This window comes from Tasmannia lanceolata, unplaced genomic scaffold (genome assembly GCF_043159265.1).
Source record: "Tasmannia lanceolata isolate RefF3 unplaced genomic scaffold, GAP_Taslan_0.1 ptg000037l, whole genome shotgun sequence".
NCBI classification, from domain to species: Eukaryota; Viridiplantae; Streptophyta; class Magnoliopsida; order Canellales; family Winteraceae; genus Tasmannia; species Tasmannia lanceolata.
Window position 1 is genome coordinate 21,868,863 of NW_027518714.1, and position 15,190 is coordinate 21,884,052.

General features: G+C 44.3%; 1 protein-coding gene across 2 annotated transcripts in view; it reads right to left on the bottom strand.

Annotated features, from left to right (window-relative positions):
• MSH2 (MUTS homolog 2) overlaps positions 1–15,190 on the bottom strand; it is an 88,498-nt gene that overhangs the window by 36,403 nt on the left and 36,905 nt on the right. The window lies entirely within an intron of this gene.

Genomic DNA, 15,190 nt, shown 5'->3' on the forward strand with positions numbered 1-15,190 from the left:
TTTATGATTGAAATAAGATCATGTATGAAGGTAAGTCATCTAGTAGCTCTATGACAAATTCAAGCCCATATATGTTAGAATTTGTAGAATGCGTAAGGGCATAGTTGTCTTTGTACCTTTCTTCTCTCTTAATATAAATACACAAGTGACGGGGAGTTCTACCCTACTTACTCTCTTCTTCTCTTATATCTTCTCCAACATGGTATCAAAGCCTTAGCATTTTGATCCCCTAGGGACCAGCGTAGTTTTTTCTGTCCACCACCTCTCCCTCACCCCCTCACCCTAACCCTAGCCTAACCCTACCCCACGACCCCGCTCTTCTCTCTCTTCCTCCCCGCCAGGAAACCCCCGCCCCTCCTCCCTATCCCCGGAACACCCCGACCCTCCTCCCTGCCCCCCTCCGCCCCCCACCCCCCCCCCCCCCCCCGGCGCCCCTCCCTGCCCTCATACCCCCCTCTGACCCCCGCACTCTCTCTCTCTCCAACAGCATCCCTGGCCCTCTTTTTCTCCGATCTCGAGCCCTACTTTTCCTCACCAACACCCATTTAAAGCCCTACTACACACAAAAAAAAACCCTAAGCTCTAATGTCTTGAATCCCCTCCACCCCTCTTGCTCTTGTTTGTGGCTACGGTTCCCACGACTATGTCTCTATCCTTTGCATTTGTCCCTCCCGGAGCCGCGATACAACCCTTGGCCCCATTTAGTTTTCTCCTTTCTCGTATTTCTCTTTGCCGATTGTCGTAGTTGTTGTCTTCTTTATCTCTTTGTCTTCATGGAGCCTCCTACCATCGGCACGACCAATGGGCTCCGTGCAACACAACCACTTTCGGCTATTCCCTCTTCTAGTTACTCCTCCTCGGTGGAGGGCTCATTCCCACAGATGACTATTGTTAAATTGGATGGGACCAATTACTTAACAAGGAAAGTCTTTGTCAAGACATATCTCCTTGCTCGAGGCAAGGTTAACCTTATTAGCCAAGAGCCTCCCTCTTCTACTGATCCCACATATGCTCGATGGGAGCAGGAAGACACGTTGATTCACACACTTCTTTGGCAAAGTATGATGCTGTCTATAGCTGCCACCATGATGCTTCTTCCCATATCTAAGCAGATCTAGGATCACACTGCACTCCTCTATTCTGGAGATGATAGCCTCACGTGCATATGTACCACATATTCTGAGTGGATACGCTTTCGCCGTGGTGATGTCTCTCGGTGCTCATTATAGCCAGTTCGCCTCCCTCTGCCAGCAGCTTGATCTTTTTATGCCCCTCACCTCTGACATCACCATACTTACCCGTTAGCAGGACTAGCTCTGTGTTGTCCACTACCTTGACAGTCTGGGCCCTAAGTTCGTTCATCTACGTCAGCAGATCATTGGCTCCGGATTTATTCCCTTCCTCACGGAGGTCTATTCTCGTGCCCAGCAGTGTCTTGTGAGAAACTCCTCCCTAGCTGTTCTTGTTGATAGCACTGCCCTGGCGGCCTATGATGGTGGCGGTCGCTCTGGTCGTGGTGGTGGTACTTTTGCCCGGGGCAAGGGACGTGGTGGCCGTGTTGGTGGTGCTCATGGCCGCTCATATTGTACTCATTGTCAAAGAGAGGGCCATCATGTCGACACTTGTTATACCCTTCATCCCGAGCTTCGCCAGACTCGCTCGGTGCATCTGACTATCGCTGGTCCTTCTGAGGCTTTGCCTTCCTCCTCCACTGCCCCCGTGCTGGCCGATGACAAATTCACTTTATCACGAGCCAACTATGAGGAGTTTCAACGCATTCGCTTGAGCGTCCTCCTTCCTACTGCGGGTTTTGCACAACCAAGTAGTTCACCTACTACCCTCATTTCTAGCTCTGGGTCCTAGACTATTGATTCGGGGGCCTCGAACCACATGACTGGGAACTCTTCTCAGCTTATCTCTTTCCGAGCTTTTCATTCTGTCTCTCAATCATTTACTCTTACTAATGGGACCACTACTCCCATCTCTGGTGTAGGTAGTATTTCTCCTCATCCTAGCTCCATTATCTTCAGTCTTATGTTTCCCTAAGCCTCCTTTTAGTTTACTTTCTGTTAGCCAGCTTACTAAAAGTCTTAATTGCTCTATCTCATTTTACCCCTCTTTCTGTCTCTTTCAGGATCTCTCGATCATGGTTTTAAATTTCAGAAATTCACCGAAACTGAAATTCACATAAAGTCGTTTCTTTACAAGATTTCGCAGAAATTTTATAGAAATTTCACAGATATTCCGCCAAAATGTCGCTGAAATTTCGGTTCATTTTTGGATTTTTTTACAAAATTTCCACCGAAATTTATGAAATTTCCACCAAAATCGACACCGAAATTTTAGACATTTCAGTCGGTTTTTTATTTTTATTTTTTTTGAAAATTGACAATTTCATTGATACTATGAAGATTAGATTGGGGACTAGGGGTCCCTACATGCATTACATATAATCAATTAAGGGGGCTAGGAGCATGCTCCTAGACTAGTAAAAAGCCAAAAAATGATCTTCTAGGTCAACCACTACAACGAGTTCTACACTTCCATGCGCTGCCACCCTGCCGAATACCTATTTCACTTCCCTTTCGAATTCTTCATCTACTACCGCAGCTAAAAATGCCTTCATCATTCCCCCTTCCTTTCCTTTACAATGCACAATGGTCTCATTTGAAAGTGCCATATTTGTGGACCCCATCAAATCATAGCTGTGACCTGCCACGTCACTCAGACTGCTCCACCACCTTCTAGCCGGCTAATTCAAATTTTAAAAATCCTGCTCAAAGGCCTAAAGCTATTGTGCGCCTCTAACCGTGCATGATAGCCAATCCATCGAATCCGATCATCGGAGGCCTCAACCTTGCGCCACCGCCCGTTCCGGGGGATCCCCATTAAACCACCCAAGCCAAAAACCCTAATCTAACCCTAGAGATCGCCATTTTTTACCCTAACTTCTTCCCCTTCAGCTTCACCAGAGCCTAAAATCTTAATCCTAAACTTATTTTCACCTAATCCTAGAGCCACCATCATTCACCATAATCTACCCTTCTAGCCCCAACCTTGCACCTCGATCAAACCCCATCTTTACCCTCCACATCCAACCTCTTCCTTTTTTTCCCCGAATCCGGCCACCCTTTTTCACACTCTTGCTACGTCCACCACTTCCGACAACTCATCAACCCACTTTCTTCATCCACCCAACCCATATCAGATCCTTTCCCCAATAAATTTGGCCCACTCAGACCCAGATCTGGCCATTTCGCACCTCCAGCTACCATTGTTGCATCCCCTGCGAGATCTGCCCAATTCCGGGCATCATCAGGCCACTAACACCTCCCTTGCCATCAAGGAAGAGAAAGGGAAAGATCAAAATATAGGAAAGATAGATCTAAGAGAAAGAGAGACCAGAGAAGAAGAAAGAGGGGGGAGTAGAAAAGGCAGAAAGAGAGAGAACAGGAAGAGATCAGAAAAGTGAAAGAAAAGAAGATAGGGTGAGAAAGAGATATCAGGAAAGGAGGGAGGGAGATCGATCGAAGAGAGAAAGATCAGGGAGAGATGGGGGAGAAAAAGAAGAGAGAGGGAGAGACAGAAGAGACGAGAGAGAGAGACGAAATAGGGAAGAGAACGCCTCCCTAGGGGTTTCCATCGACCTAGGAAGGGAGCTCCAAAATCGCCTCTTGGAAAACTCTTAGACAACTATAGAAAAAAATTACTATCATGTCGATCGAAATTAAAAAAAATAAACGAAATCATTTTCATAAACTACACGATTTCAGCAGAAATTTTGGCCCAAAACCGAAACATTGCCGAAACTGAAATTGAAACCGAAACAGAAATTTAAAACCTTGTACTCAGACTTTTGGTGTTGATTACACCGAGACATTCTCTTCTGTTGCGAAGATTCCATCAGTTCATGTGTTACTTTCTTTGGCCGTTAATCATGATTGGACACTATCAATTAAATGTAAAGAATGCCTTTCTCCATGGCGACCTCACTGAGGAGCTGTACATGGAGCAACCTCCAAGATATGTTGCTCACAGGAAGATGTCCTCTGTGTGTCGCCTGTGGAAATCTCTCTACGAGTTAAAGCAATCTCCGAGCATTGTTTGGGAGGTTCAGTGAAGCTGTCATGCGTTTTGGCATGAAGCAATGCGCCATAGATCATTTAGTTTTCAGTCATCAGGCTGCCGCTGGTTGTATATTGTGGAGAGTATATGTTGATGACATTATCATCACTGGCAGTAATTGGCAGAAATTGAAGAGCTTCTTACAAAAAGAGTTCTCTACCAAAGATCCGGGTCGCCTAAGGTACTTTCTTGGGATAGAGATAGCATATTCTTCTCGAGGTCTTTCTCTATCACAAAGAAAGTACGTGTTGGATTTATTAGATGAAACAGGAAATCTTGGAGTGAAACCTGCATCTGTACCCATGGACCCTAATGTGAAGCTTATTCCAGAAGAGGGGAACTTGTTGGATGACCCAGGCAGATATAGGAGACTACTTGGTAAGCTCAAATACCTCACAGTCACTCGACTAGACATCTCATATGTTGTAGGCGTAGTTAGTCCGAATATGACCTCCCCACGTACAACTCTCACAGGGCTAGACATCTCATATGTTGTAGGGGTAGTTAGTCCGTATATGAGCTCCCCACGCACACCTCTCACTGGGCTGCAGTAGTCCAGATTCTCAAGTACTTGAAAGGCACTCCAGGGAGAGGCTTGTTGTTTAAAAGGCATGTTCATATGAGGGTTGAAGGTTTTTCTGATGCAGATTGGGATGGATCTCTAGCAGATAGGAGATCAACCACTGGGTATTGCACACTTGTAGGAGGTAACTTTGTGTCGTGGCGAACTAAGAAACAAGACGTCATAGCCAAGTCCAATGCGGAAATCGAATACAGGGCCATGGCACACACGAGTACAGAACTCATCTGGCTGCGTTCACTTTTGTCTGAGATTGGAATTATTCCTTCTTCGCCTTCTCAGTTGTATTGTGATTGTTAACTTACCAACTTCTCCAAAAGCTTGAGTTGTTGGAGAAAGGCATTATTTATCTTTTATACTTTAACACTCCCCCGCACGTGTGGCCCACTTGGCAAACACGTGGCACATGTGGTCCCACTTTGGGCCGACCATCGCATGTGGATTTTTGCTATCAGGGAGGTTTGAACTCGAGACCTTTGGCTCTGATACCATGTTAACTTACCAACTTCTCCAAAAGCTTAAGATGTTGCAGAAAGGCGTTATTTATCTTTTATACTTTAACAGTGATAACAAGGCTTCAATACATATTGCTACCAATCCAGTCTTCCATGGACGAACGAAACATATTGAGATGGATTGCCATTTTATTCGTCAGAGAATCCAAATGGGGAGATATGCACACTGTTCCCTAGATTTGTGGATCAGCTGACTGATATATTTACAGAGTCGTTGAGTAAAGCTAAGTGATATTTGTAACAAGCTAGGAATGCATGATATATGCATTCGAGCTTGAGGGGGAGTGTTAAAATATGTAGAATGACTAAGGGCATATTTGTCTTTGTACCTTTCTTCTCTCTTAATAGAAATACATGAGTGAGGGGGAGTTCTCTCCAACTTAGTCTCTTCTTCTCTCATTTCATCTCCAAAAATATCAAACACAAGTAATTATATCGACCAACCTAGAACACGACCTTAGACAGGATGGATCAAACTATGTTGATTGATCAACACAAACATGAATCGAGAGATTAGGCCTCAACAGCAAAGAGCAGCGAATGACTTCTTGCCAAAGTGAGCTTTTCGATTTGCTTATCAGAGCCTCGACAAATGGAGCCCAGAGGAGTTCAGATACAACTGAGATTCCAATTTCTATTATCATCAATGCAATTTGCCACCTTGAGATTTTTGTCTCACACACAAATTTAAGTGGGAATGAGATCCTTAATCTCATTCCATTATATTATATAGCAGTGTATACCGCTCTCATTGGTTGTTCGATTTTCTTTCTTGGTTGGCCACTCGTCTTTGACTTTGAGACCACTATAGCCCCACCATTTGTACCAAATTTTGAGGGATTTCGTCACTATGGCAACTACGATCAAATGCAACCACATTCACTACTTGTAAACCCCCAAAAAATGCGAAAGGAGCCCCGGGCGCCCCAGCAGCGGTTTGCTTTAGGGGAGCATTCCGTTCGGTTCCTCACCTGAGAGCCCTCACTGCACGTCCCATCCCAACACCCAATACCCCTCCAACCCCCTATTTAGTAAGGCCATCACCCAATACCGTCCATCCCCCTATTAGTTAGTAAGGCAGCAGGGACGTGGTACGTCGGCCCAAGGTATAAGCGCCCCTTCTGGCTGATCCCTCTTCCTCATGCTACAGTCAGGTCTGCTTCCCTATGTGAAGCTTTATCACTGAGCGGTCATTTAGGGGCCTTAGCTAGTGATCCGGGCTGTTTCCCTCTCGATAAAGAAGAGAAGTGAAGGATGGAGAGTCTCCACTAGGGAGCTCCACATCTAAATGATGTATATATAGGCCCAAACTAGGACAACAATGTACAATGACTACAATACCCTCTACATTATAAGTAATGACTAAACTACCCCTAATACATGTTATTCAACACTCCCCCTCAAGCTGGAGTGTATATACTACAAAGCTCCAGCTTGCTACAAAAAACTACAACTAAAAAGTACAATAAAAAGACAACACATCAAAAGAGTACAATAAGCCCATACACATCCAGCTAGGTATAACACTCCTCCAGCTGGTGTGGTGAATATTTAATGAAAGCATAATACTAAAAAGGGCAGCAGCGGCCACAATAACAGCATCAAGATCAATGACCATTAAAAAGAGCAGCTCCCCTGAAGTAGCAAAACAGCAAGAGCGATCAAACAGGGCCTCCCCCCTGAAGGAGAGCACGGCGAACAGATCTGCATATCACGAGCAATTGAGGCGCCATGCAAGGAACAAATACGATCCAGCAAGCAAAAGGGGCACACCAAAAGTGCGCACAACGAACATCAACGAAGCAGCACAACACCAAGTGAGAGGATAGCAACCGATGGGGAAATCATCGGAGACAAGGTCGACGGGAAAATCATCGCTTGGAGTGAAGGGATAAAGAGAGAAAAAAAAGGATAACCAACCAAAGATGGGGGAATAATCGTCTGGAAACTAGGTCGACGACATGAACATCGTCACCTGAAGACAAGAAGAAAATGAGGGAAAAGATAAACCAACCAACGATGGGGACACCATCGTCTGGAGACTAGGTCGACGATATGAACACCGTCGCCTGAAAAGAGCCGAACAACAATGGGAAAACCATCGTCCGGAAACGAGAGGTCGACGGGAAAAGACTGTTGCCAGTAAGATAGCCGACCAATTATGGATATGGAAGCCATCGTCCGGAAAAGGAGGGAGAAGATAACCAACCAACGATGGGGAAACCATCGTCTGCAGATAGGGTCGACGTCATGAGCATTGTCGGCTTGCCGTCTGAAGAGGAGCCGACCAACGATGGGAACACCATCGCCTGGAAAAGAGAGGTTGACGGGAAAAGACAGTCACCTGTAAGAGCCAACCAACGATGGATATGGAAGCCATATCCATCGAAGCCATTGCTCGGATAAAACTACATGAGCCCGGAGAAGACAAGACAGTCACCTGAGAAGACAAAGACTAACTAGGGAGCACAACAACACTCCCCCTCGTGCGAAACTACATGAGCCCGGAGAAGACAAGACAAGGAGGACAATATCAAGACAACACGAAGAGATAAGGCATAAAGCCAGACAACACGAAGAGACATGAAAAACTATGAAGCACGGGTACTCTCCGGAGGCCCACGCACCTGTGTCGGGTGCGTATTGGGTGCGGGTGCGCCTAGGTACTCCTTGGGTGCGTACCGGGTACGCACCCAAACATCATTGGGAGGATGAGGGTGTACCCGCACTCTCCGGAGGCCCAACGTACCCGTATCCTATATTTATAAATCCTCATTGTTGATCATCTTCAACATGGAGATGAAGATGAAATCTAAGCTTTACAGTAGATTAATCTAGGGTTTAGAATGAGTTAGGGATTCAAGTAGGTGAGAAATTAGATCTGACATAGGTTTAAATGGAAGATAATCGAAGCATAAGATGATCTTAGGAATCTGCTAAAGTTTGAGCTCGACGGAGAAGAGATCTGGCCGGAATATCAACCGGAAAACGATCGGAGAAGATGAAGGGAAAAAGGCTAGGGTATCTCTCTCTTTCTCTCTCTCTCACTCTGCCCTAATTTTCCAACGAGAATGAGAAAATCCCCCCAATGAGAGAGTTATGCTCTCTATTTATAGAAATCACAAATATTTCATCCCCTCTTCTTAACAGTAGACACCCCCCCTTTGGTGAATTTAGTTTGTTTTGGCCCCATGAGGGTGGTCCACAAGATGTTTAATGAAAAATTATGTTAAATGATCTACCCCCTTTTAGTTACTGGACACTCTCTGCATGAGATATTTGTTTCTTGTCTTTTGTCCTTTTTCTTACTGGACCCCCAAGATGTATGATTCAACCCCTTCCTAGCTCAAGTGTAAAAACTGGCTGGGTTACAAGATATTTCACTAACCTTTTGCACTATAATTCTAACTCAACTCATCCTATTGGGCAAATTTTGTCCGATTTCGATGAAATTTTACAGGGACCTACTTGGGATCCTAACCTTCTAGGGTGAAATTTGGGACACTAATTCATCTATTTGATGGAATTTTTATTCAAAATGATGGTTTACTGTTCGGTTAAAATGGGGTGTCTACAGCCGGAAATAAGAATGATTAGAAGTGCAATCGACAGAAAACAATGGAATATAACTTATGTATCTAAAAGTTGGGAAGATGTGAAATACATACACCATTATTGGGAGTATCTTTGTTGTTAGAATAAGCTTATGTAGCCTAAGGGCATTATAGTCTTGTCATATTCTTTTCATAATATATATATATATATACATATATATATATATATATATGTGTGTGTGTGTGTGTGTGTGTGTGTGTGTGTGTTAGGGAAAAGACCTAAACATAACTTTTCATTCTCTAATCTCTCTGTTAACATGGTATCAGAGCCGTAGGGTTCTTCGATGCAGTAGGGAACACCGCCACCACCTCCACCTTCCTTTCTATGCCATCCCCTCCCAGCACAATTCCTTCTCTCTCTTTTTTTTGTGCCGACCCTTCTTCCCCATCCTTAAACCTAACCCTCGCCAACCCTACCCCTCCCAGCCTTGCCGCCCCACTTCTTCCTGCCGCCCGCCCCTCCCAGACATATATAACTTTCACGGGAAAAAAAAAAATTTGCTTCTAGAATTCTGATTTGCAGCACCCTTCCCCCCCAAAATTCCTGGGTTTCCAGGTAAGCCCTCATTGAAAATTTTTCTTTCTTTTCCCCCACGCGAGGGGATTTCCGTCCTTTCTGTAAACATGACTTGAGCTTTGTCTCTATGTTTCGTTGTACTTCCACAAGTATGGGGCTTCGTGCTTATTCTTTCGGAGTCCTTCCTCCGCTGAATGTTTGTGGTTTTTCCCTCTGATTGTTTGTCTTTGTGGTGATTTGCTTGCCTATATTTGGCTGCCCGTTCTTTGGGTGTCTGTGATTGTTGTGGTGTGTGTGTTGTTCGGTCTGCTTCACCGACATCTTTTTTTTTAAATTTTGGTGTTTATTATGGCCTTGCCATCAGCTTCTTCCACGGGTTCAGTTCTGTTCCCGATGACCTCTATGACATCCATTAAGTTGGATGGTGCTAATTACCCTGCCTGGAGTCGTTATGTTTCTCTCTATCTGCGAGGTCAGGGCAAGTTACGTTTCATCACTACAGATGCTCCGAATCCGAAAGATGTTGGGTATGATAAGTGGAGTCAGGAGGATGCCCCAGTTCCAATCTCTTCTCTGTCAGAGTATGGAGCCAAAGATTGCGAGCCACATGCTATTTCTGGATACATCCCGGGCAGTCTGGTTGCGTGCTGAGACACTTTATTCTGGCAGCAACAATCTCACGCGGATTACTGATGTTTACAGTGACTTCTTTCGTATCTCGCGTGGCGATAAGACCGTCGCTGAGTACTATTCGGACTTTGTTGGTCTCTGTGAGCAGATTCATATTTATCATCCACCGTCCACCGACCTTACGGTATTGGCTCAACAGAAGAATGAGCTCCGTACTACTCGTTTTTTGGATGGCTTAGGACCTGAGTTTGTCCCTCTTCGCCAGCAGATCCTTAGGTTAGGCACGCTCGCATCTTTGGATGAGATCTTTTCTCGCGTTCAGCGCGCTCTACGTATAGATCCGGCTATCTCTGTTGCTGGCGATCAATCTGCCTTTGCTGCCCAGTCTGGTTCCTTTCGGGGCACTCGTGATCGGGGTCGTGGTCGTCGCGGACAGGGCCGTGGCTTTGGCCGAGATTCAGGGGGAGGCCGTACTTCTGGGGGGTCGTGGCTCCTGTTATTGCACTCGTTGTGACATGGAGGGTCACACTATTGATTTCTATTACGATCTACATCCCGAGCTGCGTCCCACTCGAGCCGCCGACTTCGCTTCTTAGACACTTGCTGCACCTACTTCTGCTACCTCAAACACCATGGTCGTCTCTCTGACTGAGTATGAGTCACTTTTGCACCTACAGGAGAAAGGGAAACAACCGGCTGCTCAACTTGCCACAGAAGGTAGCAACTCATCTTGCTCCATTAGCCACTCCGATTCCTGGCTCATTGATTCTGGTGCCTCTCATCATATGACCGGTAACAATACACTTCTTAGTTCTTTTACTTCTTTTGCTCCTACTAAAACGGTCACCTTGGCCAATGGGACTCGATGTCCTATTTCAAGCACTGGGACTGTTACAGCCACATCCCACTTATCCTTATTAACTGTACTCTTTGTTCTTACTTTTCCCTGCAATCTGCTTTCTGTTAGTCAGCTTACTAATCGCCTAACTATTCAGTAACATTCTTTCCGTCTTATTGTGTTTTTCAGGACCTTGCGATTGGGAAGAAGATTGGCTCGGGGCATGAGACAGCCGGCCTCTACTAACTGGATGATGCTATCACTCCCACGGCGTTTAGTACCTCAGCAGATTCCTTTATGTGGCACTGCCGACTCGGTCATCCTTCTTATGAGAGTCTGCAGCGTTCTCCAGTTGTTTCTGGTGTTATTAGTCCTTTTCATTGTGAGTCCTGTCAGTATGGAAAACACCATCGTGTTTCCTACCCATCTCGTTCTGTTAGTTGTGTCAATAGTCCTTTTGAGTTAGTGCATTCTAATGTTTGGGGTCCATGTCGTACTCCTTCTATGTTAGGTGGGAAGTACTTTGTTATTTTTGTTGATGATTTTTCCAGGATGACCTGGCTTTATATAATAAAGGATCGTTCTGAGGTGTTTTCTACATTTTGTTTATTTTATGCTGAAATTACAAATCAATACTCTTGTTCCCTCAAATGTTTACGTACTGATAATGCCTGTGAGTATTTTTCTGATCGGCAAGGTTTTCAGGAGTTTCTTTCTAGTCGTAGAATTATTCATCAGTCGTCTTATGCACACACTTCACAACAGAATGGTGTTGCCGAGCGAAAAATACGGTATCTTGTAGATATAGCTCGCTCCATTCTGTATCAGGTGCAGGTTCCCAAACCAATTTGGGCTGACGCTATGCTTATAGCCTGCTTTCTGGCTAATCGTCTACCCTCTTCAGTTCTTAGCAATCGGTCCCCTTTTTCGGTGTTACACCCTTCTGAGGATCCGTTTTCGTTACCTCCCAAGGTGTTTGGGTCTGCTTGCTTTGTTCAGGATCTCACCCCAGGACTTGATAAATTGGCCCCAAGGGCAATCAAGTGTGTTTTCTTGGGTTATTCACGAACCCAGAAGGGTTACCGATGCTACAGTCCCAAGTTTCGCCGCACATTTATCAGTGCCGATGTCTCTTTTTTTTAGGATACTCCCTATTTTCCTGCTTCCTCTTCTTTACCGGTATCTCCTCCTCCGTTGCCATTGCCGGTTCCGCTTCCAAGTTTGCCACCAGATCAGGTCCCGGTTCCAAGTTTGCCACCAGATCAGGTTCAGCGTCCCGTACAGGTATATACTCGCAAGTGTTTTACTACTTCAGTTGAGCCTTCATGTCCTGCCATCTTCTCTCAGCAAGCAGGTCCGTCTTTACCCTCATCCTCTGATGATGATGCTCAGGTTGATGACTCTCCTGATGCCTCTATTGCGAGCCGTACTCGTTCTCGTACCACTCATCACCCTATTTCTAATGCGGTAAGTTATGCTCGGTTATCTCCTTTGTATACCGCATTTATCTCATCTTTGTCATCGATTTTTATTCCTCGCTCTGCTCGAACGGCTATGCTTGATTCAGGATGGCGGGCAGCTATGGAGGCTGAGATGGATGCCTTGACTAAAAATCAAACATGGCAGTTGGTTTCCCTTCCTCCTGGTGCTCAGGTAATCGGATGTAAGTGGGTGTTCACCGTCAAATACCTACCTGATGGCTCTGTTGAGAGGTTAAAAGCCCGTCTTGTTGCAAAGGGCTTTACTCAGACTTATGGGATTGATTTTGTTGAGACATTCTCTCCAATGGCAAAGATTTCGTCCATCCGTGTATTGATTTCTTTGGCCGTGAATCAGTCTTGGCCACTATATCAGTTGGATATCAAGAATGCGTTCCTCCATGGTGATTTGCAGGAGGAGTATATGGAGCAACCACCAAGGTTTGTTGCTCAGGGAGAGTTGCAGCATACCGTCTGTAAGCTAAGAAAGGAGATTTATGGTCGAAAACAGTATCCTCGTGCTTGGTTTGGGAGATTCAGTGAGGCCATCCTACGATTTGGTATGAAACAAAGGGTTGTAGACCATTCTGTGTTCAGCTCTCGAAGCAAGGATGGTCTGATTCTCCTTGTTGTATATGTTGATGACATTGTTATTACAGGGAATGACAAAGCAGGAATACAATGCCTCAAAGATTTCCTTCATAATGAATTCAGCACAAAAGACCTTGGTGTTCTGAGATACTTCTTAGGCATTGAAGTGGCATATTCACAAAAGGGGCTATCTTTGTCCCAAAGGAAGTATGCACTTGATATTTTAGAAGAAACAGGTCTTCTTAGGGCAAAACCTGCACAGACTCCTATGAATCCGAATGTCAAGCTTTCACATGATCAGGGGGAACCACTAGAAGATCCTGGTCGATACAGACGGTTAGTAGGACGGTTGATCTATCTCACAGTCACTCGTCCGGACATTGCATATGTTGTTGGTGTGGTTAGCCAGTATACGAGTGCGCTTCGGACATCACATTGGTCAGCAGTGATTCAGATAGTGAAGTATCTGAAGAAAGCTCCTGGGAAAGGTCTTCTCTTCCGGAAGCATAACCATTTGAGAATTGAGGGATACTCTGAAGCAGACTGGGCCGGATCTCCGGCTGACCGGCGATCTACTAATGGTTATTGTACCTTCATAGGTGGAAATCTAGTTTCTTGGAAAAGCAAGAAGCAGGATGGTGTATCACGATCCAGTGCAGAAGCAGAATACAGGGTTATGGCTTATACAAGCTGTGAATTAATTTGGCTACGATCGTTTTTGTCAAAGATTGGATTCTCATACTCCTCACCTGCGTCCCTCTGCTGTGACAACAAGTCAGCCATTCACATAGCTATGAATCTGGTATTTCAGGAACGAACTAAGCATATAGAAGTGGATTGTCACTTTATTCGTCACAGGATTCGGACAGCTCAAATTCAAACCGAGTTCACTCGAACGAATAATCAGATTGCAGACATGTTTACCAAGTCGTTGAATGGAGTTCGATTGAGTGATTTATGTAACAAGCTGGGCATGTATGACATTCATACTCCAGCTTGAGGGGGAGTGTTAGAATAAGCTTATGTAGCCTAAGGGCATTATAGTCTTTTCATATTATTTTCATAATATATATATATAGAGGAATATGTTCGTGCGCTCAAGCTCTAATAGGAAATGGTGCGCTTGAGTGCACCAATCACATGGGTCCCACAATTTCTGTGAGGATCCAAACCATTCATTTGCAAGGCCCTATCATTGATAGGGTGTGTACCAAAAATCAGCTCCATTGAATCATCCTAACCCCTCCAAAAGTGGAGGGCAAAAATGGGCAGATTTGTGGTCTGTCCATTTTGACCTCCACAAATGGATGGGTTAGGATGATCCTATGGAGCTGATTTTTTGTACACACCCTATCTATGTAAGGCCCTTTCTAGTGAATGCTTTGGATCATCCTAACAATGTGGGCCTCATTGGTTTGAGAGCTCAAGCTCACCATAAGGTTCCAACGCTCAAGCTCACAATCCTTTTCCTCATATATATATATATATATATATATATATATGTGTGTGTGTGTGTGTGTGTGTGTGTTAGGGAAAAGACCTAACACATAACTTTTCATTCTCTAATCTCTCTGTTAACATTTTGTAAACAAGTGTATCCATACAACTTCAGTGCATGAAAAAAGGGTATTCTTGTAATTGGCTCAATAATTTATTATAAATATAAGGAGAGACAAGTAGAGGCACTTGACTTCTCATTCTCCATTTTCATGTGAAAGGATTAGCCCTATTCTTCTTCAGCTTCCATTCTAATTTGTGACTAGTATTGATTGAGCTCATCTTTTCATTCTTGTCTCTCTAAAAATCAACCGATGAACAGAACATATACCCCAACTTGACAGGAAGTACTAAAGAACAAGTTCATGTATCAAGCCTGTCGTAAATTCTTATAGTAAATATAACTAGTGATTCTTCGAAGGATGTTGAGTTTCGTTCCTCAACTTCTTTGCAGTCCTAAATTACACCAACAACGAGAAAAACCCAGAATATATGCAGTCCTAGATTTACCCCACAAAAATAAATATCATAGTATAACAGTAAAATAACTGATATATAGTTAAAAATTATTTAGACATAGAAAGATTGGAAGTACAATAGACAGAAAACAATGGAATATAACTTATGTATCTAAAGCAAGGAAAATACGAAATAATAATACAATCTTATGTAATGATAAATGAGGACTGTAATACATGATCTGCAACGTAAAATGATAGATGGAGCTACTAAAGAACATGCAACACTTAACAGCACAAAAGATGGTAGGTGTTATTATTTAAGATATAAAATGTAGCTTTTTGCT